The following is a 6,498-nucleotide window of genomic DNA, read 5'->3' on the forward strand; positions in this document are numbered from 1 at the left end:
TATGTAGAAGGTGTGGCAAAGGCTCACATTGGACCAATGAATGCAGGTCAATAACAGACAGACAAGGCAACCTGATAACATCGGGAAACTCCTTGAGGGGCCTCTCACAGGCTCCCAAGCCAAAAGTGGCCCAGCTGTTCCAGTACATGTGGAAGACATACCACACCAGAAAAATTAAAAATAAAATTCAGAGCCATCTGTAAAAGACCATACTGTCATAAATGATGGCATAAACATTGAAGATAAGGCAAAAATTCAAATAGGAAATGATGGAGGAGGGTCATCTGTCTGTGTTACTCTCATTGGTTAATAAAGAAACTGCCTTGGCTTTTTGATAGGGCAGGATTTATATAGGTGGAGTAGACAGAACAGAATGCTGGGAGAAAGAAAGCATAGTTGGTCAGCTGCCATGGAGCCAGCCACCAAGTCAGACATGCCGAATCTTTCCTGGTAACCCACCACCTCATGGTGCTACACAGATTATTAGAAATGAGTTAATCAAGATGTGAGAATTAGCCAATAAGAGGCTGAAACTAATGGGCCAGGCAGTGTTTAAAAGAATACAGTTTCTGTGTAATTATTTTGGGTAAAGCTAGCTAGGAGCTGGGCAGTGGGAAGTGGCCCGCAGCTCCATCTACAAAACATATATTATGGCAAACTTCTATAACTGATCAGAGACCAAAGCTAAGAGTGTTTATAAATGTAATTGTCATTGTTGGCTCCATAGGAGTGGATGTGAGTATCACCACTCCAGGATCTTGGCATCCAAATTGGCCTCTTCAAGAGGCAGATGTTCAATTACTAGGAATTGGAACCATATCTCAAGTTAAACAAGCATGAGATGGGTTGACTGTATTGGACCAAAAATCAAAGACGGAAGCTGATGATATATGTAGCAGATACTGCAATAAATTTATGGGGCTGTGACCTGTTATAGCAATAGAATACCCAGATTAACATTCCTGTAGTCCCAGAAACTCATAATTCTGGGAAGGATATAATAAGGTATTATGAACAAAGGTCACCAGCCATTCAGGCTGTACAAGAGCATAAAGCAACTAGCAAACCTTTAGAGGTACCAACAGCCCTACATTTAAAATGATTAACTGAGAAGTCAATATGGATTAAGCAGTGGCCTCTAGCTGAAGATAATTTGCAGGTGGTGAGCAACTGGATGCTCACCATATTGAGGAATCAACCAGCCCTTGGAATTCTCCTGTATTGTTATAAAAAACAAATCTGGTAAATGGAGAATGTGACAGATCTAAGAGCTGTCAACAAGGTTATTCAACCCATTGGCCCTCTACAATCTGGAATTCCTCTGCCCTCTCTATTACCAAAAGGATGGCCTCTTATAGTTGATTTGAAAGATTGTTTCTTTACTATACCTTTACAAGAAAACAATAAAAAAATTTGCCTTCACAGTGCCTACTTATAATAATTCTCAGCTACTAGGAGATATCAATGAACTGTCCTCCCACAGAGAATGTTCAATATCCCCACCTTGTTTTAATACTTTGTAAGTCAGCCATTGGAAATAATATGTAAGCAATTACTTAAGTATATAATTTACCATTACATGGATGACATTTTGCTATCTAATTCACACATGAATACTTTAGAGAGAATGTTTAAAGAAGTAAAGAAAGTTTTGCCAAAATGGAGATTACAAATTGCTCCTAAAAAAATATAGATATTGATCAAGTATTGATTGGAAGCATGTTTTAGGCCTTAGAATTTCATTTAAAAAAATTATGTCAGTAGCAAAGGTTTAAAGAAAGAGTTTTCTATTACATGGCAACACGTTAAGGAGATTATAAAGAGATGCCCTACTTGCTCTTTCTATAACCAAACACTGCTACCTGCAGGGACTAACCAAAAGGGTACTCAAAGGAATAGAATCTGACAGATGGATGTGTTCCATTTTGCAGAATTTGGTAAATTAAAATATGTACACCATACCATTGATACTTATTCAGGCTTCCAGTGGGCAGCTGCTTTAACTTCAGAAAAGGCTGATTCAATAATCACACATTTATTAGAAGTTATGGACATCATGTCTATACCTGCACAAATAAGGTCCAGCATATGTCTCTAGGAAAATGACATGGTTTTTTGCTTATTATAATATTAAATAAGTTATAGGTATACTACACAATCCTACAGTAGGTCAAACAGTTATAGAAATATCAAATCTAACTATAAAGGATATGTTAAACAAACAAAAAGGGGTGAAAAATGCCCCCAGAAATAGATTAAATAATGCTTTATTAACCTTGACTTTTCTTAACGCTAATGAGAAAGGGACAATGGCTAATGGAAAAGTCTTCTGAATTAAATAAACTGGTTTATTTCAAAATGTGCTGACTTCACAATGGAAACCAGGAGATGTGCTGCATTGGGGAAGGGGTTTTGCTCCTGTTTCCAAAGGAGACAAAAATTTATGGATACGACCAAAATTAATAAAGATTCAGTTTAAATAGGAGAAACCTCTTGAAAAGAAGTGACAGCTCATCCACAATGGTGACAACCATACAGGTGGGGGGAGAGAGAGAACGAGAGAGAGAGAAGAGAGCTGGTTTTGGAGTTGGACACTGGCTCTGTCCCTCTCTAATTCCAAGCAAGCTGTTAAAAGAAAAGTCCAGAGTTTCTGTCTCATGTCAGGAGCCATGATATGGGACAGAAAGAAAAAATGTATTTAGAATTTTTTTTACTCTTCTTCATATCTATTTTTGTCTTTATCATACCTTTCATTAAATATATGTCTGCATCTGCCTATATAAATGATGCTTAAGTTTTCCACAATGAACAATGAATTTTCCTGCAATAATCGTTAAAGTTTCCAGGAAGAAGATGGGGCCCCACAACAACAACTCCACCTGGTGGGTATGACATTATGATGCTGATTGCGCTATTGTTTGGCCAACTTTGGCTAAGGCCTAGAAGACACTATTTTCAAAGGCAAGAAAAATTTCAAAACTGTCTTACCCTGTCTTGGCAAGATTTGACAGTTCTGCTTATCCATTTCTAGATACCATGTATCTTGTCAGTGGTTGAGGCATGGACATTTCTTTGCCCAAAGGCCAGTTTTTGCCAAGAAGAAAACAAGCTCCAAGTGTAGTGTGTTCATTGCTTAACATTCTCTCAGGAAGAGATTGGTGCTGCCAGGAGCGATTGTGTTTCATTTAAACAGAACTCTAAGTTATTGAAGTGCCATTTTTTACAGCTCTTTGAAGTGGTTGAAGATTATCTACCTATGCAAAATATAATCTCTATGTATCTAAAGAACCTGATTAATCTAACTATAGGTATGACAAACATAATTGACTATTGGTCTATAATTCTTAATACCTATATAACTTAAAGACTAAGACAATAAACAACTGTGCAATAAATGAGAACAATGACCTCCAAATGTAACAATGTATAAGTATCTTGATCAGAAGTAGAAATGTACATTGGAATATAATAAATTTATATCAATATATAAAAATATTTTAAGCAGAGGTAGAAGCATACAATATTCAATATAATTTAACTTTGTATAAATATACAAAAATATATACCAATGTAATTGCCAAAGTTGGTTGCTTCGATGTTGTAAATGAGACTTCAGGTGATTTCCCAGGTAGCCAGTTGTTTCTGTCATTTGTTGCATGTTTTTGGATGTTGCTTGATTGCACTTCCTATTTACTCAAGTAATGTTATTTCCCTTCTTGGATCTTCGATGGGGTTGAAGACTAGATAGTTATAGTTACTTTCCTCTCATGACTTGGCCAAACTATTTATTATACATGACTTAAGCTAGAATAGGCTATTTGTTTTTATTGTATATAATTTTGTATTAGGCTTAGAACTCTCTTATTTAAACAAAAGGGGGAGGTGCTGTAAGAAGACCTGCAGCTTGTGATTACCCGCCTACTAGGACACGGCCTCTTATACTATATGTGGACACAGAACCTGCACCTGTCCTTATTTTCCTTCCTCCTTTCCACTGGCTGCTCATTTGGATTGCAGGATTTGATCGGTCAAGCAGAAGATTCTGATTTATGAGTTTACCCCTAAATAAATATCTATTTCTCATTTCTGAACTAGTTTGGGTTTTTTTTTTTTCAAGCATCCATTCATCACTTGGTTTGTTTCACAATCAATGAACAATGATTGTTAATTCTTGCTAATTGGTGATAGTGTTTATGGTGGTGGTGATGATGATGTGTGTGTGTGTTTCCATTCTTTTGATTTTGCTGGTCTGAGATTATTTATTTCCTGTGTTTTCATAGTCGTAGCTAACTTCTTTAAGCTGGAGTTTTCCTATTAGCACCTTCTGTAGAGTTGGACTTGCAGATAGAGTTTACTTAAATTTGATTTTATTATGGAATCAATTCTTTTATCAATCTAAGGTTACTGAAAGTCTTGCTGGACATAGTAGTCTGAACTGGCATCTGTTCTCTTAGAGTCTGCAGCACATCTGTCTAGAACATTATGGTTTTTAGATTCTCCATTGAGAAATCAGGTGTAATTGTAATAATTCTGCCTTTACATGTTGTTTGGTCTTTCCCCTGGCATTTTAAAATATTCTTTCTTTATTCTGTACATTTAGTGTTTTAATTGTCATATGCCAAGAGAAATTTCTTTTCTGGTTCAATCTATTTGGTACTCTGTATGCTTATAGTTCCTTCATAGGCAGTTCCTTCTTTATGCTAAGAAAATTTTCTTTACATCTGTGACCACTGGGGCCTTGGCCCTGACTGGCTGTAACGGCATAAGCGAATGCAGACAGATTGTCAAAATATAGACAGCTTTAATGGAGGAATAGACTTACAGAACCACCGTTCCAGCGGAGACCAGGAAAGCAGAAGCGAGCGCTGGGAGCACGCTCACCAAATTTATAGGCAAACTTTAGCCTGAGGCGAACACGCCCCCTAAGGGGTGGGACTTATCCCTACATCTCCCCCTTTTGTCTAAATAAGACAGAACTAAACCAAATACAACTATATACAATAATAACAAATAATAAATAAAACAAACAATATAGAGAATCAAAAGTTTTGCTAAACATTCTATTTCAAGGAGTCTAAATAATGTAGAGAGTAACTACAATTATATAATTTTCAACTCCATCAAAGATCTGAGAAGGGAATAAATATTACTTAACAAACGAGATATATCCAAAATGTGTAACAATTGACAGAGACAACTGACTACCTGGGCAATCACCCAAAGTCTTGTTTGCAATGTTGAGTCAACCAACTTTGGCTAAGGCCTAACATAACTGACATACCATTATTAAAGGCAAGGAACTTTTCAAAACTATCTTACCCTGTCTTGGCAGGATATGACAGTCCTGTTGTATCCATTGATGCATGCTCCGTATCTCTGTCAGTGGTTGAGGAATGGGCTTTTCTTAACCCAAAGGCCAGTTCTGCCAAGAAGACAAGCTCCCAGTGGAGTGTCTTTGATGCTCAACGTTCTCTCCGGAATAGAGCAGTGTTGCCAGGAGCAATTGTGTCTCACTATCACGAAACTCTGAGTTATATTAAAGGCCATATTCTACAGATCTTCAAAGAGGTTGAAGATTATCTATTTATACTGAGTATAATCTCTATATATCTAAAGAACCTGATTAGTCTAATTATAAATGACAAACTTAGATGACTATTAATCTATATAATTCTCAATATCTATCTAACTTAAAGACTAAGACAATAAACAACTGTGCAATATATGAAGACAATGATCTTCATCTGTAAACAATGTCATTACATATCAAATGTAAACAATGCTATTACATAAATAGTATCAGAGGTAGAAATGTACATTGTGATATGGTAGATGTATCAATACAATATAAGCATACTCTTATACAAAAATAGAGGTAGGAACACTCACATTCAATATTCAATATATCAATATACAGGAAACAGCACCAATACAATTTTCTAAAAACAGTAACTCACAAATACCAGTCATCCCATCAAACCAGTTAATCCCCCCTTTTTTTTCTATTTTTTTAACATACCCCTAATTCCATAAAACATCTCCCCATCCCCTCAACCCCAAACCAACCACTAAAGTATGTCCCTAACACTGAGGGCAAACTCTGTTGGGAGAGGGGACGTCGTCCTCTAAGATTGCTTCAAGCTGACATGGGGGTGTGATGTGGGAGTGTCATATCAATCTGTTGATTTCATTGGCTGAGCAATAAAGAAAACTGCTTGGCTGGCCCTCATAGGTTAAAGCATAGATGGGAGGAGAAAACAGAATAGAATTCTGGGCGGAAGAGGAAGTGCGCCCAGACGTGTGGACAACTGAATCCACAGAAAGCCTGAAAAAGCTTGGGAAAGAGTAAAGGCATGTTTTCTTGATAGCAACAATTTCTCGGGTCTACTCTGCTTGCTAGAGGCAAGCAAGCGCTCTCATCTAAGAGAGGCTTCCTGACTCAGCTTTAGCTGCAAAACCCTGCAGCTCATTAAGAGGTCCTGCCACGAAACACTTAAA

Source organism: Alexandromys fortis, unplaced genomic scaffold, assembly GCF_014885135.2.
Source record: "Alexandromys fortis isolate MF-2015 unplaced genomic scaffold, M_Fortis_MF-2015_v1.1 scaffold_121, whole genome shotgun sequence".
Taxonomy (NCBI): domain Eukaryota; kingdom Metazoa; phylum Chordata; class Mammalia; order Rodentia; family Cricetidae; genus Alexandromys; species Alexandromys fortis.